The sequence below is a fragment of the Schistocerca piceifrons genome, chromosome 3 (assembly GCF_021461385.2).
Source record: "Schistocerca piceifrons isolate TAMUIC-IGC-003096 chromosome 3, iqSchPice1.1, whole genome shotgun sequence".
In the NCBI taxonomy this organism is placed as follows: domain Eukaryota; kingdom Metazoa; phylum Arthropoda; class Insecta; order Orthoptera; family Acrididae; genus Schistocerca; species Schistocerca piceifrons.
Window position 1 is genome coordinate 846,117,354 of NC_060140.1, and position 24,082 is coordinate 846,141,435.

Below are 24,082 nucleotides of genomic sequence, written 5' to 3' on the forward strand. Positions count from 1 at the left end.
AAAGTGGTCCAACTAAAACATTCATATTTCTTTACGGACTACACGAATATGTAGTAAAAATGGGGGTTCCTATTTTAAAAAACGCAGTTGATATCCGTTTGATCTATGGCAGCGCCATCTAGCGGGCCAACCATAGCGCCATCTGATTTCCCCCTTCAAGCTAGAAAAGTTTCGTTCTTTGTAGTTTTTTCGTTTGACACTTATTTCGTGAGATATTTGGCCCGGCCACGATCAATGGACCACCCTGTATAGGCGTTGCCGACCGCAGCGACGCATTCTGCATGTTTCCATATCTGTGTATCTGAATACGAATGCCTATACCAGTTTCATTATCAAATATCTGTAGGATTGTACTCTTGTTGCTTTCCCGACACCGTCACTGAATTAACCTTCCGTTTCATAAGTTTATGACTTGTTTCTCCACTTCGGGCAATACAGATCATCTGCTTTATTGCTGGTTTTCTAAAACTACATTTCTACTCCGCAAGCCATCTTAAGGTGTGTGGCCGAGGGTGCTTCGTGCATCGTTGTCACTTCTTCCCTTCCCTGTTCCAGTCGGGAAAGGTTCGCGGGAAGAATGACCGTTGGTAAACGTCATTGTGGGCTCGACTCTGTCTAATTTTACCTTCGTGGTGTTTCCGCGACATATATGCGAGAGGAAGCAATATATTGGTCGAATTTCAGTTTTTTCTATCAATCTCACCTCATACGGATCCCTGACTGATGAACGGGATTAACGAATAGGACGAACGAGGGTTTTGTAAGGTACTTCCTTTGTGGGTGAACTACACTTCCAATGAATCTCAGTTTGGCACCTGACATACCTGCGATTAGTTTTATGTGGCCGCTCCAGTTTAAACCGCCCCGTATGCATACTCCCAAATGTTTAATGGATGTAACTGCTTCCTGTGGTGGTTCGGCAATCGTGTAATCATACGATAATGGGTCTTGGAAGTCTATGTATTCGCAGTACGTTACATTTGTTTACGGTGAGGGCCAATATTGTCACTTCCTGCACAAAGCTTCTGTCCTCTGCAGGTCTTTCTGCATTTCGCTACAATTTCCTAGCGTCGCGACTTCACTGTATACAACGGCATCATCCGCGACACCCTTATGGTTCAAAATGGTTCAAATGGCTCTGAGCACTATGGGACTTAACTTCTGAGGTCATCAGTCCACTAGAACTTAGAACTTCTTAAACTTAACTAACCTAAGGACATCACACACACCCATGCCCGAGGCAGGATTCGAACCTGCGACCGTAGCGGACACGCGGTTCCAAACTGAAGCGCTTAGAACCGCACGGCCACACCGGCCGGCCACCCTTATGGAACCACCGGCATTTTTCACTATTTCGTCTGTGTATACTGCCAAAAGTAATGGTCCAACAATATTTCATTGGGGTCGCCCGATATTTGTTTTACGTCTGAATACTTTTCTCCATTGCGAATGATGTGGCGAATTCCGTTTGCTAGAAACTCCTCAGTCCAGTCGTATAGTTCGTCTGATATTCTGCATGCTCGTACTCTGTCCACTAGGCGCCAGTGATGAACTGTACCAAATGCCTTCCAGAAGTCAAGGAACACGGCATCTACCTGGGTGCCTCTGTCTACTGCTTTGTGGTTCTCCTGGACGAACAGAGCACGCTGGGTTTCACACGATCGTTTTTTCCGGTACCCATATTGATTCCTACAGTTCTACAGATTAGTTCTCCGGCCTTCTTACAAATGCCATGATAAGCAAGCATATAACATGTTCCAAAATTCTACAACAGAGCACATCAGAGATATGGGTCTACAGTTTTTTGCGTATGTTTGACCAGCTTTCACGAAAACAAGAATGACCTGCTCTTTTTTGCAAGCTTATCTTATCGGTTTACAAGAGGTTATGTTGTTTCAGATTTTTAATTCTCAGTATCTACTTAGCATTATTGGTATATCGATAAATATGTCTTTTGCAAATGTTATCTAGTTTTATTTCTTAACTCGCTGTATACGCTGGACATCAGATTTCAATTTCAAATGTTTTTACAAGAAAGGTGAAATCAGTATTCATATTAATAACACCAAAAGATGTAGCCTCCTTTGTATATACTCGATGTCTAAGTAAGCTTATCTTCGAAAAGAAACTGAGTGGAAAATAGTGGTATGACAAGTTATGTGTACTTTCTGTCAAATTAATTTTTGGGGAACAAGACGTACTAAAATTTCGCGAATCAGTTACACAAAAAATGGCGATTTAAGACTCTTGCCACAAGATGGAGCCATTTATGCCGATGCTGAAGAATTATCCGCAGTTTGCCATTTACCTCGAGCCTGTATGATCATTCCATTGCTACATGCATGTATTCGCGCTAGTTGACTGATTCCAGTTGCTGCTCACTTACACTGTAGTCACAAAATACCACTTTTCTGCGTTTTGTAAAGTGCACAGTTTTAAACTTTCCTTAATTTTTTATCATTAATTTTTCTTTGTAAAATATGTGATAAGTATTTTATATATATATATATATATATATATATATATATATATATATATATATATATATATATATATATACTTGGCCATCTTCTTCTTCTGTGCGAATGTACAAACAGTGCCCGAACTCTTACGGGAATCGGCAACGCGCCGCGAGTAATGAGTATAATGGGCGGGGGCACTACGAATGTAGTGCGGGACAATACGTTGAGAATGTGGGTTTCTCAGGAGGCGTGGCAGAAATGAATCCCTGCAGTCGCGATATGCTCTATGTCCTCGGTGGCTCAGATGGGTAGCGCGTCTGCCATGTAAACAGGAGATCCCGGGTTCGAGTCCCGGTCGGAACACACATTTTCATCTGTCCCCGTTGACATATGTCAACGCCTGTAAGCAGCTAAGGGTGTTCATTTCATTGTAAATTAGGTCAGAAAAACTGAGCCACAAAACGTTCGTACTTATCGATTCGATACATTTCATGTCAGCGAATTTAATTCAATTGACAAGGTAACTCTGAAAATTCTTTTCTCGCTGTGAAATAATTATTTAGCTTTTTTTTAAAATTTGAGTCCATGTATTCAGTTGTAGGGGCCAAATATGCACTCTATTTGCAAAAATTGATGGTAGTAGGCATTCATCATTAAATTTTCCTGTCTGATACCACTGATTCTTGCAAGTAGACCACACAACCGGTGTTTCTCAATGAATACATAGACTTAGATAAACACGTCGTGGTCGAGACGACGAAACAATTGTTTCTTAGGCGGTACAACAATTGAAGATACAGAAGTTAACACAGGGGATAGAAAAAACTATAGAAAACTTACAAACATAGTACAAGACAATGCCTAATGCCATGTAGGAAACACGTTGGAGTCCACAACAGCTTCCAGTCTTCGTGGAAGGGATAAATACAGATCCTGTGTGGTGTTACTCTCTATCAAATTCTGAAGGTGGCAGGGGTAAAATACAGGGAGCGAAAGACTATTTACAATTTGTACAGAAAGCAGATGGCAGTTATAAGAGCCGAGGGACATGAAAGGGAAGCAGTGGTTGGGAAGGGAGTGAGACAGGGTTGTAGCCTCTCCCTGTTGCTGTTCAATTTGTATATTGAGCAAGCAGTAAAGGAAACGAAAGAAAAGTTTGGAGTAGGTATTAAAATCCATAGGGAAGAAATAAAAACTTTGAGGTTCGCCGATGACATTGTAATTCTGTCAGAGAGAGCAAAGGACTTGGAAGAGCAGTTGAACGGAATGGACAGTGTCTTGAAAGGAGGGTAATGGAATGTAGTCCAATTAATTCGGGTGATGCTAAGGGAATTAGATTAGGAAATGAGACACTTAAAGTAGTAAAGGAGTTTTGCTATTTGGGGAGCAAAATAACTGATGATGGTCTAAGTAGAGAGGATATAAAATGTAGACTGGCAATGGCAAGGAAAGATTTTCCGAAGAAGAGAAATTTGTTAACATCCAGTATTGATTTAAGTGTCAGGAAGTCGTTTCTGAAAGTATTTGTATGGAGTGTAGCCATGTATGGAAGTGAAACATGGACGATAAATACTTTAGACAAGAAGAGAATAGAAGCTTTCGAAATGTGGTGCTACAGAAGAATGCTGAAGATTAGATGGGTAGATCACATAACTAATGAGGATGTATTGAATATAATTGGGGAGAAGAGGAGTTTGTGGCACAGCTTGACTGGAAGAAGGGACCAGTTGGTAGGACATGTTCTGAGGCATCAAGGGATCACCAATTTAGTACTGGAGGGCAGCCTGGAGGGTAAAAATCGTAAAGGGAGACCGAGAGATGAATACACTAAGCAGATTCAGAGGGATATAGGCTGCAGTAGGTACTGGGAGATGAAGAAGCTTGCACAGGATAGAGTAGCATGGAGAGCTGCATCAAACCTGTGTCAGGACTGAAGACCACAACAACAACATGGTGTTCATGGTAATCACATAACGTTCTTCCTGCAAAATAGCGGCAAGTTCAGTTAACAGTGATGGAGGTGGATAGCGGTCATGCACCTTTCTGTGCAAAATAGAGGATAAGGGCTGAATAATATTGAGATACGGTGAGTGTGTGGCCAGGGAAAATGCGACAGGCCATCCTCGTGTTCATAAAACCAGCCTGGACACAGGGGGCCCTGTCGTCTGGGAATACAGTGTCACCATTGGAAAACCAACATTGTACCACGGGATGGATGTGATCCACCAAAATGGTCACACACTCCGTGACTGTAACACAACCTTGCAGAGTAGAGAAGCAACTGAAATCACTCAACAGAGGAACGTCCACTGGACCTGGCGGGATGCCAATTCCATTCTACACAGAGTACGCGAAAGAACTTGCCCCCCTTCTAACAGCCGTGTACTGCCAAGTCTCTAGGGGAACGGAAGGTTCCAAATGATTGGAAAAGAGCACAGGTATTTCCAGTTTTCAAGAAGGGTCGTCGAGCAGATGCGCAAAACTATAGGCCTATATCTCTGACATCGATCTGTTGTATAATTTCAGAACATGTTTTTTGCTCGCGTATCATGTCGTTTCTGGAAACCCAGAATCTACTCTGTAGGAATCAACATGGATTCCGGAAACAGCGGTCGTGTGAGACCCAACTCGCTTTATTTGTTGATGAGACCCAGAAAATATTAGATACAGGCTCCCAGGTAGATGCCATTTTCCTTGACTTCCGGAAGGCGTTCGATACAGTTCCGCACTATCGTCTGACAAACAAAGTAAGAGCCTACGGAATATCAGACCAGCTGTGTGACTGTATTGAAGAGTTTTTAGCAAACAGAACGCAGTATGTTGTCCTCAATGGAGAGACGTATACAGACGTTAACGTAACATCTGGCGTGCCACAGGGGAGTGTTATGGGACCATTGCTTTTCACAATATATATAAATGACCTAGTAGATAGTGTCGGAAGTTCCATGCGGCTTTTCGCGGATGATGCTGTAGTATACAGAGAAGTTGCGGCATTAGAAAATTGCAGCGAAATGCAGGAAGATCTGCAGCGGATAGGCACTTGGTGCAGGGAGTGGCAACTGACCCTTAACATAGACAAATGTAATGTATTGCTAATACACAGAAAGAAGGATCATTTATTGTATGATTATATGATAGCGGAACAAACACTGGTAGCAGTTACTTCTAGAAAATATTTGAGAACGATTTGAAGTGGAAAGATCATATAAAATTAATTGTTGGTAAAGCGGGTGCCAGGTTGAGATTCATTGGGAGAGTCCTTAGAAAATGTAGTCCATCAACAAAGGAAGTGGTTTACAAAACACTAGTTCGACCTATACTTGAGTATAGCTCATCAGTGTGGGATGCGTACCAGGTCGGGTTGACAGAGGAGATAGAGAAAATCCAAGGAAAAACGGCGCGTTTCGTCAGAGGGTTATTTGGCAAGCGTGATAGCGTTACGGAGATGTTTAGCAAACTCAAGTGGCAGAGTCTGCAAGAGAGGCGCTCTGCATCGCTGTGTAGCTTGCTTTCCAAATTTCGAGAGGGTGCGTTTCTGGATGAGGTACCAAATATATTGCTTCCCCCTACTTATACCTCCCGAATGTAAAATTAGAGAGATTCGAGCGCGCACCGATGCTTACCGGCAGTCGTTCTTCCCGCGAACCATACGCGACTGGAACAGGAAAGGAAGGTAATGACAGTGGCACGTAAAGTGCCCTCCGCCACACACCATTGGGTGGCTTGCGGAGTATAAATGTAGATGTAGATGGGGCCCATGGAATACCACTAAATGGCCGCCCATGTCATCACTGAACCCCCGCAATGTTTCACTCTTGGGACGTAAACTCGACCAGAAGTTGGAAACAGTGTGAGAGAAGACGAGTCCGATCAAATGACTTCCTTCCACTGCTCCATAGTCCAGATTTGATAGCTTCGACACCACGTTTTCCTCTTACCGACATTTTCATCACCGATGAGTGGTTTTGGAATTCCTGCTCGCACCGGATCCCCAGCTTCTGGAGCTCCCTTCATGTTGTTTTGGTGGTGATAGGGTTCACGAGTGCGACGTTCAGTTCTGCAGTGACTTTTGTGCTTGTCGTTCTCTTATTTCCCGCGACAATCCTTTTCAATGACCGTCTGTTACGATCATTCAACGCAGACTTTCGTCCACATTCTGAGTTAGCGGAACACGTTTTTCCGCTTTCTCTCTATGCGGTATAAATCTTCAATATGGTGCCCCTTGAACACCAAACAGTTCAGCTACGTCGGTTACGGAAAAACCCACCATATGAGCACCAAAAATTTGTCCACGTTTCGAATTATCTTAGCTCCGACGTAGTGTATTCACAAGTACAGACAATACTGTTCCCACTACGACTGACGCTTGCAATGTAACGAGAACGTAGCACAGGTACCGTTTGTAGTGAAATACAATACCGCTATAAGCAATCTTGGCTAGCATCTGCATTTGCGTTGAAACGTTCGTTTTGTAACACCATAACTCTAGGACTGTACTGATTTATTTTGCTTTTTTGATGTTACATCGTTGAGCTTCTGTAAATGTTGTTAGATTGAATCGATAACAAAAAACTGTATACTCCTTTCTTTGTAAAAAATTTCATGTCATGATTTGATTCCATGTAATGTAGTATATCTGTCATTTAAATTCTTTGTCCCGTTTGGAGGGAACAAAACTTACTGTATATAATTGTAATGTCTGTGTGAATAATTTTTTGTAGAAATGTCAATATGTGCAAATGTTCTGTTTTATTTACTGTGTTTGGTTGCTGTTATGTAAACTGCTGATCCTCACATAGGGTTCTTAGTTATTCTGTATGTAAAAGTTGTTGTGGTTCCCCTAGGGAACGGAACTGTGTAGCGCGCGCAAATTGTGGTTGGCCTAGGTACAAAAGGTGGAAACAAGAGTCAGTCGGGGACGAGCTACCGAACTGTGAACTGCCGTTTGAAAGTTGCATATTGTGCTGGTTCCGAGAGAGGCTTTTTCTGCCACTTTCCAATGCCTCGGATGGATGAATAAATAGCTGGAACGATTCTGGAATTGGTATCCATCACCGCCACCAAGGAGGGACAGAGTCCAGCAATTCTGCCTGCAAATCCACCTACCAATATGCAGTTGCCACCACATTGCGCAATCACTGTAACGGAATACTATAATGATGTACAGTGAAGGATCAGCTCATTGGATGTGTTAGTGTGCTCAAATATCAGGTAACTTATAACTGAATTTATGTACCTACCTTGATTTTTTCCCTATCACAACACCTTTCAGGTTCCTCTCCATTTAAACCATGATTACCGAGTGTCCTAGTTTGTGGAAAAAATGAAAGCCTCAAAACATTAAATAATGTTGTTTGACCTTTGGTAAGAAGGGCGTGTTCAGATTTACTGTGGATTTAGTGAAATTGTGGGAGGTAGTAAATGTAGTCTTGTGAAAGCCTCCCAGGGATGGAAACAGTCTAATTTAAAGTTTTGTGGAGTTTCAAAGTCTCCTATTTAATCATTTACTTGAAAGTAGAAGACTGTGGTAATAAAGACAATTTGCAGTTTATTTTAAAGATTAAAAGCTCTTAAATTGAGGCTTATAAAGCGTTGCTTAGTTAATGATCATAGTGCTGCCTGTAGTAAATTTTAAAAGGTGAGTCAGTTTCTTGTAAATTTGTCAACATTGTGTCTCACTGCAGTAAAAGTCGTGAACTGCATTTATGGAAAGTTATACACTTATGTTTGCTAAGAAGCACTTGTTTCTTTTGAGTATTGAAAGTGCATATTAACAGTGTAATAAAATCCACAGGTTATCCTTTACCACTATTTATGAAAACAATAATTTCTTTATTCAAAAGACATTGAGAAGTAACTTGTTAGTGAATTCCATTTAACTTTCATTCTAAACAGAATAGTATTTAGTTGAGAGATACTTAACCTGTGACCAGTTCATAATTTTGCAGTGAACTACATTTATAATTTCATGCCAGCTAGGAAAATGTTTGAACAATAATACTGAACCTATGTCCAATTAATGATTCTGCAGTGAATGTTAATAGTAATGTTATAAAGATCATTCAGTTTGAACAAGCCCTGAAAGTAATAGCGTGTTTCGGTATCTGTTATATTTTTGCAAATAGTTTGTGCTGCTCTAGCTGTTAGCTTCAATCTTATCGTAAACATATGTATGTGTCAGAGTTCATTGCACTCGCGTGTGACCAAATATAGGTTGTGTTTGTCCGTTAAAGTTACTCATACCTACTTTCTTAAACGAGAACGTTAATCTTTTCCTTGCCTAATTAGGCTGGCGACCGTTTGCCTTATTCTTTAAACAGTATAGCTAGGCAAAAATATTGTTTGTTACTGTTCGAATAATTACGTAATTCTGACTTTCATTTCCGATAAGCCATTTCCGTTAGGTACAACACGGTCAACCTGGCAAAATTCCTCTCAGAGGGTAACACTGTTCTGTTGCGTTATACCATAATTGCTTTAATAAGATAGTTTTATTTCACAACCTGCCTCCAGCTTCGAGGTTATGGTATAGCTGTAGCAGAAAGGAGTGTTACAGTTTCTCATTGTTTTTTCCATAATTTTGTCCGATTCCTGTATGTCATTGTCGATATCTGAAGCTCGACATGTAAGCCTGGAAATGGTTATGGCTCGAATACAGACATAAAAATTACATTGTGGCAACTGTCAGTTAGTTTTCTGCCATTGTAAGGTGTGACCAAAGCATATTAAGTATGTGCTCCAGACAGTGCGCCTTTTATAAAGTCGCCAGCTGCGTCAGACGTACCTGGGGTGAAGTCGTGTGCGCCGGGTGTTGAGCGACGACTGAGTTACTCGATCAGCCGCGACAGCAGACCTCTAATGGGGTCTCGTTTAAAGCTGCTGGCGGTGCGAGGTCATCTCAGACGGTGCAGAGTAACAGGGCGAGCAGCGTTCAGCTAATCTTATCGCTGCGCTCCTTTCTTCAGATGTGTACGTCTAGATCTCCTCTCTTTTGTTCCCGATTCTTTGTTGACTCTTGGAGATATTTTTGATCGGTACCAGCAAACGGAAAACATCCACACAAACTCTGCTGTTATCACTGTAGGATCTTCCCCATGTATCTGACACTTCTGTTTCCCTGCTGTAGGCTGTAGAATTTGTTTATTCCTTTCATTTTTCTCGTTTGTCGTGGGACCATGTGAGTGCAACATACTCGTTCAGGGATCGAGTTGTAAGGGAACAGTATCCTTACATGATAGTGTGTAATATCGCCGACGCCAACAATGCGCAGTGACGCGCTCAGTCAACAACGAGTAGTTGTGCGTTAGCTGTGGTAGGAATCAGAGTTGGTGTATGGTGCTATGGGCGGCCACGTAGTAACGCGATTCTTGTCAATGGCGCACAGCACAGCGAATTAAGATGTAATGTATAGGTTAGGTTAGGTTAGCTTCACTGCTGTGGGCGGAGCTTGTGTAGTACGCATTTTTGCGGCTAGACATGTATAGCGCCTCTCATTGCCAGTTCAGTGCCGCCTGCATTGTCGACTAGTCCTGTTCTCTTCATCTGCACTGCGTGTTTTTGCTAGCGCTCTTTTGTTCTTGTATCGTTTGGTATGATGGCAACTTTAAGTGAACAATGTGCAGCTATGAAATTTTGTTTTACTAGGTAAAAATGCCGCTGAAACTGTTTTAATATTGAAAAGAGCTTACCAAGATCAGGCTGTGAAAATAAGTCTACGAGTGGTTTGCTACACTAAAAAATGTCGACAGATGACAAACATCGTTCTGGACGTCCATCAACTGCTCGAATCGACGAAAATATTGAAAAATTTCGAGAGCTTTTGCTCACATACCGACGACAGACAACTGATCAACTATCAGAGAATAGTGGGTTATCTTGGAGCTCGGTTCAGCGAATTTTGACAGAAGATTTGGGAATGAATAAAAGTTGCCACCAAGTTTGTTTTTCGGGTTCTCACTGACAATCAAAAGGAACGTCGAGTTGAAACATGTTGTGTAGAAACAACACCTTGAAACTGATCCACAGTTTCTATCAATGGTCATCACTGGTGATGGGTCATGGTGCTGTGGTGCTATGGGTACAAGCCAGAAACAAAGCAACAGTCAAGCCAATGCAAGACGTCATCGCCCCCCCCCCCCCAAAAAAAAATGCTGATTTGTTTTTTTGATGCCAAGGGCGTAGTTCATCCAGAGTTTGTTCCCCCAGGTCAGACCTTACCTTTGGAAGCTTTAAGAAGATTGCGAAACGGTGTTCGTCAAAAAAGACCCTATTTGTGGCAGACAGTGGACCGGTTGTTCCACTTCGACAACGCAACTGCACACACAGCCATCTCGTTAGACAGTTTTTGGCTGAAAATAGCATGGTTCCAGTACTCCGCCTGACCTGGCTGCATGTGAGGTTTTTTTTCCATGCATCAAAGGGGACATGAAAGGTCTCCGATTTGACAACATTCAAGAAGTCAAGAAAAAAAACGAGGGAGGAACTGTCAGCCATTTCCAAAGATAACAACAAAAAATGTTTCGAACAGTAGAAGCACCGTTGGGACAATTGTATTAGTTGTAATGGAGAATATTTTGACGGGGATAAGGTTGTTTTATAAAGAATTTTAAAATGTAAAGCTTTTAAAAAGGAATCACAACTGGCAGAAATAAAACCGCATCATCTTATACATAACATCGTCCATATCGTGCACGAAGGATTGCCGCTGCATCGTGGACAATATAGTTACAGCGTCACCACTAAATGCTGATGTAGATTTTAAAAGCCAATAACATTTGAAACGCAAGGAAACAAAAGACTTGAGACTGTATTCACAGTGTCTACAACAGGGTTGGTGATTGTTGCTGAAGAATCGGTTTTAGGATATATCGGTTCTTTTCGAGGCCTGTTTAACCAGAGTGTTAGAACCACCCAAAATATGCGGTTTCTAACATAACTAAGTTTCAGTTTTTTATTCCTGTTATTTCCTTAATAAATGTAGAAATCGGGCAAAATATGGAGAAATTTGGCTCCTTCAGTTTAAAGATACATAGAATCGAAATTTTTAGTGAAATACACAAATAAAAGAAAACTTAATCTGTTTACCGTTCGCCGCTTTTCTCGAAAAGTGATAACTGGTTGAATGCTACAAAAAAATCATCAGTTTTCCTTCTGTTGATTCTAATTTTTGAAACTCTTCTCAAAAATCGTGTTGTAACCAATCGGGCATTACGAATAATCAGTTCTAAAGACTGAAAAGTGAGATTGGAGTAGAATACTTTTTGTGTTAATATGTCCCTTCTCAAGGACTACCAGCAGATAAAGGCATAAAATGTAGACAACTGGTTGCAGTTTTTATTGAATATATTCCAGAAGCCTCCAAAACTCGATGTTTGAGTTAGACCATACCGTTAAATTTAAAGTTATTTCTTAGTGGTTAGGTATAAGCTTACATAAATTTAATGTGGTATCGACTGATGTAATCCATTTTTGATCTCATTTAACTGCCGAGGGGCTACATTGCACGCAATATGGGGAGTTCAAACTCGCAGATCCTTGATCAAACGATAATACGGGCGCCATGTTTTTGTATCGAAAACCTAAAATAAAGTTCCAAGTATAATCACTCATAGCCTCCAAATAGATCCTTTGTGTGTCTTTTTATTGTCTCAAAGAAAATTTCCAAACTTCGCCTATTTTTTGCTCATTTGAATGAGAAGTTGGCCTTAAGGGATCTAGCATTCCATGCGATTTTGTTTTTGTCGACAGTGATATCCTCCTGAGAAAGCATCACCTAGACATCCAAATACTTTACATCTGAAATATTTTACCCAGGACGTTGCCATCATCAGAAAGCCATACAGTAGCGCAGAATGTTCTCGTGAAATACGTATAACAACTGTACTTTCCCTTTGCTTTCAGCTGATGCAGTAGCAAGATAACAGGGCCATATTCTCTAGTGTTCAATCTCAAATCAGCCAGACTCCAGAATGTTGCCCCTCTGCAAGAACCATACCTTAATTTTGTCTCTGTGCAGACACCCCTCTGATGTCGCTGGGCTCATGGTACGGTTATCTGAATCACTGAGATACGCAAGCCACGACGCGTACTACGACATATAATGTATCTTAATTTCAAAAGGACTATAACAAATCACTTTAAAATGACTGTAAAGCCAAAACTGCGATTGTGGCATGATCTCTACTACTGTTGAGCCTTGTCGTTATTATGTTGTCACTTTTTACTGAGTGCGTCACAGCCGAGCTCTTTACTGTTTTTGGCTTATATTAACGACTGTGCAGCCCAGTGTTCTGAAACTGCTACACAAATAAATTGGTCCAAGTATAACAACTCTTGGCTATTTATTATCACTCGCGAGATGCCTTACATGAACACAGATGCACAAGAATGCAATACAGACGCATCTTAGACCATGACAAATTATCAGTTCCGGTAGTATATATGCTCCAGACACTAGGTCCATATTTGCGACGCAGCACTCTGGCTGTGCTGGTTTCAATGACATCTCTGTTTACCAATACAGTGGCGTTTCCCAGTATTCCTCGGCACTTGCCGGTAACTTTGTAATTGCGATGTCACTCGATCCGGAACACAACTGTAACAGTCCTGGTAACCCTCTCTTCGCAGGTTACAACTCTTCGCGGACTACTACACTGGTTCCGCACGATTGGCTGTCGCTGTCGTAGATAATGATGAGCTTCTCACTCGCTGGCTCTCCTAGCCGCATGACGCCATCGTAGTCTCCAGTTGGCGTCCGTGAGCGCTGTGGACAAGTAGCCCACTCACCGAAGGCGGTCTCTGTGAAAAGCTGCCGAGACTTGTGCAGGAGCTCACGCCGTCGCCTTCAAGGATGCAACCTGGAACACAAATGTGCTGGGACAGGTAGCCGGAGGACTCAACGTTATCAGTGTTGTTGTTGAGGTCTTCAGTCCGAAGGTTTTGTTTGATGCAGCTCTCCGTGCTACTCTATCCTGTGCAAACCTCCTCATCTCCGAATAATTAGTGCAACCTGAATCCGGGCACTGTATTTATCTCTTGGTCTCCATGCACAATTTTTTCTCCACACACTTTTCTCTAATACTAAACTTTACGTCTCTGAATGTGTCCTACCAACCGATCGCTTCTTCTAGTCAAGTTGTGCCACAAATTCCTCCTCAATTCTATTCAGTACCTCCTCATTAGTTACGTGATCTACGCATCTAATCTTCAGCATTCTTCTGTAGCACCACATTTCAAAAGCTTCTATTCTCCTCTTGTCTAAAGTGTTTATCGTCTACGTTTCACTTCCATACATGGCTACACTCCATATAAACACTTTGAGAAAAAAACTTCTTAAGACTTAAATCCATATTCGACGTCAACAAATTTCTCTTCTTCAGAATCGTTTCCATGCCATAGCCAGTCCACATTTTATGCCCTCTCTACTTCGGCCATCGTCAGTTATTTTGCTGCCCAAATAGTAAAATTCATTTACTGTCCTGTTTCCTAATCTAAGTACCACAACATCACCTGATTTAATTCGACTACATTCCATTATCGTTGTTTTCCTTACAGAAAAGAACTGGGCAGGAATACTGGGGAGACGTAGCCTGTTTGTAAACTGAAAACCGAGCAGCACTCGTGGTGGGGGTAATTGTCTTTCCCAGAGGAACACTACAACTGCCGTACAAGATGACTAAGAATCAGTTCGCTACTAGCAGAGTAGAACAGTGTGCAGAGATTTACATAGTTTATTTTCATATGCGTTCCTCATGTTAGTATTTTTAGTAATTCATGTCTGTATTCCATGTGGTGTCAACAGACTTAGTGGAAAATAAACAGTGCTGGACATGTCTGCGCACTGCATCACCAGACATTCATAAGCCGGGCTACGGATGGTCGGTATAACTTTGTGAAATACCCTGTAGTAGCTTTTTCTGACCTAGAGCGATGGAGAGAATCGGGAATCGCCTGCTCGCTCTTCAGTTTGCAGACCTATGAAGGAGGGAACTGCATGATCATAACCCTGCGACCTACCTTACGTCATGCTACTAACCTCTGCTCCTACCTTCCCACCGTGTTACAACCCCAGAGTACAATTTATCCAGCAATACGGCTCTGCTGCACTTTAGTTAACACATTTAAAATTTGTTCTCATCCCACTTTATTTTAACAGTAAAAATTAATTTTATACCGTTAAACCACAATTTTTAGAAATCTACGATTCTTCAATTCCCTACGACACGGAAACTATTGGTCCTGGAGAAAAAATGAGTGAGACATTTTTGTAGGAAATTAAATTTATGCCTGGAAACATTTTCACTAAGTCCAGCAAGTTTCGAGATACTTAAGAAAAACCTAAAAATTGACACAGCCCCCTCCCCCTCGCCCCCCCCCCCCCCCCCCCCGTCACAACCCATATGTTCACACGTCACGCATAAGAATTTTTAATGTATCGTTCATGGTATTGTCCCCTACCAATATAAAAAAAATTGTGACTACACGAATTTCTTCCTCCAGACAACATTCTTTTGTCCTTCGTTGACTGGGCTGTAATAGCACTTACAGAAGTGGGTATGAGAAATTTGAAATAGAGCAGATTATAAACATCGAAACCCTCGGAATAATGTCCTTCCACGTCAGCAGGATCCTAAACTCGTAGGACGTAATGAACGACATAGGGGTACAACAGTCTGTCTTGTACTGCCATCTCTGGGCAGAGATATTCGACCATCGCAGCCAAAGAGGCGTTGTTATTTTCTTGACTCGCGAAGGACAAACACCGTTAGACATCCATCGGAGAACGGAGAATGTGTATGGGGCAGCATGTCTGTCGAAAACCACCTTCGTGGAACGCTGTGACAAGAGATGCTGGAGTTTCATGATCTTGCAAGTCCCCATATCGTAAATATCGTAAGGCAGAAGGTACGACCAGCTCGTGGAAGACACTCGAACACCTGCGCCATAGTCCTGATCTCTCCCCATGCAGTTATCACGCCTTCGGCTAGTTAAAAAAAAGGGGGGGGGGCTCTGAAAGGTCGACGATTCCTGTCGGACGAATATGTGCAGCAGACAGTTACAGACTTCTTCACGCACAGGACCCGGCGTTTTACCAAACGGGTATCTTCAACTTCGTGCGTGGGTCAGGTGATTGCCTCAACACTCACATTGATTTAGCCTGAAGTAAATGACATTCCACTAGAACTACTGAGATCCTGATGTATAAAATATATGAGACAGGAAAAATATCGCCACAAGAAAAATGCAGTCATTGCAAAACCAAAGACGGCAAGATGCTGATAGATATAAATATTATCGAAACATCAGTTAAAAAAGCCTTGGCTGCAAAATACTAACACGAATTACAAGATGCATTCCATAAGTAATGCGACCAAATTCATAAAAAACCATTTATTGAATATATTCGTACAAATAATCAAAAAATTTGAAAATAGCACCCTTTTGCGTCGATACACTTCTGGAGGCGGTGTTTCCATGCATGGAAGGTATCCTGGGATGCCTTTTCCGCAATGTCCTTTAGAGCTGATTTAACACGCGCCTGGATGCATTCAATCGTGTCCCAATGTTTTTCTTTCATGATTCCTTTTAACCGACGAAACAAAAAAAAAGTCAGCGGGAGCTAGGTCAGGACTGTAGGGAGGCTGGGGAACCAATAGGGTCTTGGTCCTGGCCAGGAAGTCGTTGACAATGAAGGCGCTGTGACTCGGCGCGTTGTCGTGGTGAACTTTCCACGTGTCCTTGATGTTGCTTCGGCAGCGCGAGACCCTCCTTTTCAGACTTTTGAGCACTTCTAAGTAGAAAGCTGAGTTCACTGTAGTCCCAGTAGGTACGAATTCGTGGTGGAGAATGCCTCTGACGTCAAATAAGACAACGAGCATGGTTTTGATGCTGGATTTGCTCATGCGTGCCTTCTTAGGACAGGGCGACGATGGGGTGTGCCACTCTGAACTCTGCCATTATGTCTCAGGGTCGTACTCAGAAATCCACGACTCATCACCAGTGATAACTGAGTTTAAAAAATGAGGATCATTTTCACACATTTCCAACATTTCTCGGCACCGAAACACTCGCATGTGCTTGTGTCGGTTGGTCAACACTTTTGGGACGAGTTTGGCACACACCTTTATCATGTTCAAATCTTCGGTCGCAATGCGGAAAACGGTTGTTTTTGACATGTTTAGAGTTTGTGCTATTAATTGAAGGCTCAGCCGTCTGTCAGAGTTCAAATAATCGATCACACGCGACACATTTTCGTCGACTCGAGCGGTTGATGGCCGTCCACTGCGAGGTTCGTCGGTGATCTCCGCTCGGCCCTCCATGAACGACTTGTGCCATCGGAAAACTTGTGATTTGGACAAGCAATCAGTCCCAAACGCATGCTGAAGTAATGGAAACGTTTCGGTGGCGGACTTCCCAAGTTTAACACAAAATATGACAGCGTACCGTTGCTCTACAGAATGTACCATTGTGCCGTGTTACATAAACTCAAAACGGGGTTGACGGAAACGCACGTTCTGAGTCTCCGGCAGCTCGCAGCCGAATGAGACAAAGAGAGTTTTGAAGCTGACACCCCCCTCCACTTAGCCCAGCCGATTACAAGAAACTGTGGTGTACCATTGCGCCATAAAAAAAATGTTCGCGTTACTTATGGAAGGCACTCTGTGTTTAGAGAAGAAAGGAGAAATTAGTGTAAGATGACATCGGGGGAGATCAGTTGGAGTTGTGGTGAAATGAAGGAACACTTGATACGGTACTCGACTTGCGACTTATCGTAGAAGACAGGCTGAAGGAAGACCAACCAACGTTTATGGCGTTTATACACTACTGACCATTAAAATTGCTACACTACGAAGATGACGTGCTACAGACGCGAAATTTAACCGACAGGAAGAAGATACTGTGATATGCAAATGATTAGCTTTTCAGAGCATTCACACAAGGTTGGTGCCGGTGGCGACACCTACAACGGGCTGACATGAGGAAAGTTTCCAACCGACTTCTCATACACAAACAGCAGTTGACCGGCGTTGCCTGGTGAAACGTTGTTGTGATGCCTCGTGTAAGGAGGAGCAATGCGTACCATCACGTTTCCGACTTTGATAAAGGTCGGATTGTAGCCTATCGCGATTGCGGTTTATCGTATCGCGTCATTGCTGCTCGTGTTGGTCGAGATCCACTGTTAGCAGAATATGGAATCGGTGGATTCAGGAGGGTAATACGGAACACCGTGCTGGATCCCAACGGCCTCGTATCACTAGCAGTCGAGATGACAGGCATCTTATCCGCATGGCTGTAACGGGTCGTGCAGCCACGTCTCGATCTCTGAGTCAACAGATGGGGACGTTTACAAGACAACAACCATCTGCACGAACAGTTCGACGACGTTTGCAGTAGCATGGACTATCAGCTCGGAGACCATGGCTGCGGTTACCCTTGACGCTGCATCACAGACAGGAGCGCCTGCGATGGTGTACTCAACGACGAACCTGGGTGCACGAATGGCAAAACGTCATTTTTTCGGATGAAATCAGGTTCTGTTTACATCATGATGACGGTCCGCACATTGGAGGCGTGTATTCGTCATCGCCATACTGGCGTATCACCCGGCGTGATGGTATAGTGTGCCATTGGTTACACGTATCGGTCACCTCTTGTCCGCATTGACGGCACTTTGAACAGTGGAAGTTATATTTCAGATGTGTTACGACCCGTGGCTCTAACCTTCATTCGATCCCTGCAAAACCCTACATTTCAGCAGGATAATGCACGGCCGCATGTTGCAGGTCCTGTACGGGCCTTTCTGGATACAGAAAATAATCGACTTCTGCCCTGGCCATCACATTCTCCAGATCTCTCACCAATTGAAAACGTTTGGTCAATGGTGGCCGAGCAACTGGCTCGTCACAATACGCCAGTCACTACTCTTGATGAACTGTGGTATCGTGTTGACGCTACATGGGCAGCTGTACCTGTACACGCCATCGAAGCTCTGTTTGACTCAATACCCAGGCGTATGAAGGCCGTTATTACGGCCAGAGGCGGTTGCTGTGGGTACTGATTTCTCAGGATCTATGTACCCAAATTGCGTGAAAATGTAATCACATGTCCGTTCCTGTATAATATGTTTGTCCAATGAATACCCGTTTATCATCTGCATTTCTTCTTGGTTAGCAATTTTAATGGCCAGTAGTGTAGATTCTGAGCAGTCTGATCCAAGGTCTGGAAAGCCCATAAAGGGCGGGAGAGCGCTGTGCTAACTCCGTACCCCTCAATACCGCGTCCGAATAACGTCATCTGGGAGAGGGTGACACGATGTCGGCATAGCTTAGCTCTCCAGCATAGATAGTGGACTTTAATTTTTATTAGATTTAGGGAACTCCTGAAAATGTTGATTGGAATATATTCTTAGAAATTCTGAAAGTAGCAGGGATTAAGGGCGGGGAACGAAAGGTTTTCTACAACTTCTACGGAAAGTAGACCATAGTTGTAAGGATGGAATAAGAAGAAGACGAAGAAAAGGAAGCAGTAGTCGAGAAGGGAGTGTGGCATCGTTGTAGATTACGCCCGATGTTACTGAATTTGCATCTTGAGTAAACAATAAGGAAAAGGAATTAAAATGAAGGGAGAAGCAATTAAAACTTTGAGATTCGTCGATGACATTCTACCAGAGATGGCAGAGGATCTAGAACATTGGTTGAGCGTTGTAGATGGTGACTCGAAACGAGAATGTAAGATTAATATTTAAAAAACGCAAAGAATTCGTAACATAACGTACTCGAATTAAACGAGGCGATTCTGTGAGAAATAAAGTAGAAAATTGGTCTCAGTAAGTAGTAGAGTTTTCTTTTTTGTGGGCTATTAAATAATTAAAGTAGAGAGGACATAAAATGCAACATGGCAGTAGCAAGAAATTTGTTAACATCTAACAAGTTTGTGTGGTCATGATCTGCAGCAAGCATAGAAATATTCGTTTTGTAAATACAAACCTCCTTTTCTTGTTACAATGTATTTTATTTCTTTCCGACACTTTTCGCCTTTTACTTTAAGTCCTCGTCAGTTGAATCTAGAATGACACAGTTTTCTTTTAATATGCGATATTTGTAGATTATAAAACAGTTCACGTCTTGTTTTTTTACGTAAATAAGTGAGTACTTACAGTTATTCACAGTTTTGGTTGGCATCTGCGTTTCCTCTCATCTGGTCGTATGCTGGAGGTTGCACTATAACCTCAATTGCGAAACATAAGCATGTTTTCATGTTATGATCTTTTTTCTTCATGATTTTCATATTTTTTGCCCTAATTGCTGTTGAGCACTATTAGTCTTCTGTCATTAGTTGTAGATGTTTTTTTGCAGAAACTGTCCCTTACAGTCGTAACTACTGTGTTCAGTTTGTCTCATCCAGTTTGGTTTGCCCTTCGTACATGTTGCCAACCTACCGAAGTATATCCTGAAAACTAACGTCTATTCATTTCTTTTCGGTTTATATCTTTGTATGTGTGTAAGAGAGGAAGGAGATGTTTTTATTGTTGATTTTAATTATTTTCATGTTTTCTTCTCTAGTGGTTGGTTTGTGGTTATGTTCTCTTAGGTATTCTGCAAATGTGGAGTGGTTTGTCCCATATTTTCAGGCTGTCATGTGTTCTTTGCATCTGACATCAAATGTTCTACCTGTTTGTCCTATGTATCTGCCTTTACAAGTGTTACACTGTAGTTGATGTATACCTCCTTTCTAGTATATGTCTATGTCTTCTGTCAGTTTTCGGGTGTATTTTTGATAGAATTGTCTGTTGTGTATGCTATGTTTATGCCCTGTCCTTTGAGAATGTTGTTGATTTTATTTGTGAGTTTTGTGTCTGTATACCTTGTGTACCATCTTGTGGCTTCTCTTGTATTTTCCTTTATTTTCCTGATTATTACTTATAGTCGTTATAGTACCGAATGTTAGTGATTGTGGTTCATTCTGTTTTGTTGTTGTCCATGGTTTTGTGATTTCTGCTTTTACTTTACTTTTAATTTTGTTGTTTACCTCTGTGAACATATTACCATTGTAACCATAGTTTTTGACTATCTGCACAACCAGCATTTGAGGCTCACTGCAGAACGATTCTTCTGCCGCCAGCATACATTTCGAGTAAGGACCACGAAGATAAGATAAGAGAAATTAGGGGTCATACGAGGTGTACAGACAGTCGTTTTTCCCTCACTCTATTTGTGAGTGGAACAGGAAAGGAAATGACAAGTAGTGGTACAGGGTACACTCCGTCAAGCACCGTACGGTGGCTTGCGGAGTATGGTTGTAGATTTAGATATTATGTCAAGTTCTTTTTGGTAGTTTTCTTTGTAGAGTAACACTGTGTTGAATCTATAGAGCATATGTCGAAGTGCTGCTTGCTTTTGTGAGTGCGGGTAGTTTGAGGATTGGAAACGATAATGTCAGTTGTTGGGGGTTTACGGTAAATTTCAGATACATGCTTATTATTTTGTTTTTTGAGTGTTGTATCCAGAAAGCTAATTTGGTCATTCTATTCCCTTTCAATTGTGAATTTTATATTTGTATATACCTTGTTGGCCAACGGTCTTGGTGCAGAGGTAACACCGGTTTCCGCCTGATCGCTGAAGTTAAGTGCTGCTGGGCTTGGCTATCACTTGGATGGATGACCATCCAGTCTGCCGGGCGCTGCTGTCAGTCGGAATGCCTTCAGCCCTTGTGAAGCCAACTGAGAAGCTACTTGATTGACAAGTAATGGCTCCCATCTCGTAAACTCACATACGGCTAGCAGAGTGTTGTGCTGACCACATGCCCCTCCATATCCGCATACTTGTGGGTTGAGGAAGACACGGCGGTCGGTCAGTACTATTAGGGTGCCCCGAGACCTGCATGGACGGAGTTTTATGTACCTTGTTGATGTCTCTCTCCCACACACACACACACACACACACACACACACACACACACACACACACACATATTAACAGAACATAAATGGTGAGACGTTAGTTTTCAGCATACACTTCGTTAGGTTGGCAATTTGTACGTAAAGAAACTAAACCAGATCAGACAAACTGAACACTCTAGTTACTACTGTAAACTACAGTTCCGGAAAAATATCTACAACTAGTGACAGAAGAGTAACAGTGTTCCACAAGAATTAGGGCAAACAATATGAAAATTATGAAGAAAAAAGTTCATAACATGAAAACATGCTTTTGTGCTGTAAGTGAAGTTGTAGTGGGTCCTCCACCATGTGACCAGGTGAAAGGAATCGCAGATGCCAACCAAAAACGCGAAGAACTGTAACTAATCACTTATCTACATAAAAAACCGAGATGTGAAGTGTTTTATATTCTAAAAATATTGCATATTAAAAGAAAGTTGTATCTTTCTAGGTTCCACTAACGATGCCTTAAAGGTTTTTCTGAAGGTATGCATCTGGAGTAAAGTATTGCACGAAACTGAAACGTGGACGATAAACAATTCAGACAAGAAGAGAATAGAAGCTTTTGAAATATGGTGGCACAGGAGAATGCTGAAGATTAGGTGGATAAATCGCATAATTAATGACGAAGGTTTGATCAGAACTGGGGAGAAAAGAGATTTCTGGCACAATTTGATTAAAGGAAGGGATCAGTTGATAGGAGACATCCTGGGGCATCAAGGGATCACCAATTTGGTACTGGAAGGAATTGCAGGGGGTAAAAATTATAAATTGGGAGACCAAGTGATGAATATATTAAGCAGGTTCAAATGGATGTATTTGGTTTTTGCACTAGTTATTGGGTGACGAAGAGGCTTCTGCAGGGCATAGTAGCCTGGAGAGCCACGTGAAAGCAGTCTTCGTACTGAAGACAGCAGTAGCAGCAGCGACAATAACACCACCACCAACAACAACAGCAAAGAATCGCAGCTCTCATGTCACAGATTTTCTGAAAAACTTGAACTGGCAGACGTTTCAAGATAGATGCGAACTACCCCATGCAATAAAACTTAGAAAGCTTCAATAACGAGTGTTAAGTGTTGGTGTGACGAATGGCAGCTAGCTCTAAATGTGGAAAAATGTAAGTTATGCGGATGAGTAGGAAGATCAAACCTATAATGTTCGGACACTGTATTACTAGTGTTCTGCTTGACAAAGTCGAGTCGTTTAAATATCTGGGCGTAACGTTACAACGCGTTATTAGATGGAACTAGCATGTGAGAACTGTGGTAGGGAAGGTGAATGATCACCTACGGTTTATTGGGAGAATTTTAGGGAAGAGTGGTTCACTTGTAAAGGAGACCGCACATAGGACGCTGGTGCGAGTTATTCTTGAGTACTGCTCGAGTGTTTGGAATCCATACCAGGTCGGACTGAAGGAAGACATCGAAGCAATTCGGAGGAAGGCTGCTAGATTTGTTGCCCGTAAGTTCGAACAACACATAAGTACAAACAATCTTGTTGGAAGAACATCTGCAACTGAGCATTGTACGAGGTGCATTCAAGTTCTAAGGCCTCCGATTTTTTTTCTCCGGACTGGAAAGAGATAGAAACATGCGCATTGTTTTAAAATGATGCCGCGTTCATTGTCAATACGTCCCAGAGATGGCAGCACCGTACGGCAGATGGAATTTTACCACCAGTGGCGAGAATGAGAACTGTTTTAAATACTTAAAATGGCGACGTTTTCCTTCTTGAACAGCGAGCAAACATTCGTTTTCCGAATTTGCGTGGTGTTAAACCAATTGAAATTCATCGACAGTTGAAGGAGACATGTGGTGATGGAGTTATGGATGTGTCGAAAGTGCGTTCGTGGGTGCTACAGTTTAATGAAGGCAGAACATCGTGTGACAACAAACCGAAACAACCCCGGGCTCGCACAAGCCGGTCTGATGACACGATCGAGAAAGTGGAGAGAATTGTTTTGGGGGATCGCCGAATGACTGTTGAACAGATGGCCTCCAGAGTTGGCATTTCTGTGGGTTCTGTGCACACAATCCTGCATGACGACCTGAAAATGCGAAAAGTGTCATCCAGGTGGGTGCCACGAATGCTGACGGACGAACACACGTCTGCCCGTGTGGCATGTTGCCAAGCAATGTTGACGCGCAACGACAGCATGAATGGGACTTTCTTTTCGTCGGTTGTGACAATGGATGAGACGTGGATGCCATTTTTCAATCCAGAAACAAAGCGCCAATCAGCTCAATGGAAGCACACAGATTCACCGCCACCAAAAAAATTTCGGGTAACCGCCAGTGCTGAAAAAATGATGGTGTCCATGTTCTGAGACAGCGAGGGCGTAATCCTTACCCATTGCGTTCCAAAGGGCATTACGGTAACAGGTGCATCCTACGAAAATGTTTTGAAGAACAAATTCCTTCCTGCACTGCAACAAAAACGTCCGGGAAGGGCTGCGTGTGTGCTGTTTCACCAAGACAACGCACCCGCACATCGAGCTAACGTTACGCAACAGTTTCTGCGTGATAACAACTTTGAAGTGATTCCTCATGCTCCCTACTCACCTGACCTGGCTCCTAGTGACTTTTGGCTTTTTCCAACAATGAAAGAGACTCTCCGTGGCCGCACATTCACCAGCCGTGCTGCTATTGCCTCAGCGATTTTCCAGTGGTCAAAACAGACT

General features: G+C 42.4%; 1 protein-coding gene across 1 annotated transcript in view; it reads right to left on the reverse strand.

The window, feature by feature from the left end:
* Nucleotides 1-9,278, reverse strand: part of LOC124789669 (juvenile hormone acid O-methyltransferase-like) — a 100,171-nt gene extending 90,893 nt beyond the window's left edge. Inside the window, exon 1 of the mRNA XM_047257105.1 lies at nucleotides 9,247-9,278. The gene's annotated coding sequence lies outside the window, so the exon portion shown is untranslated. The remainder of the gene's footprint in view (nucleotides 1-9,246) is intronic.
* Between the last annotated feature and the right edge of the window lie 14,804 nt (nucleotides 9,279-24,082).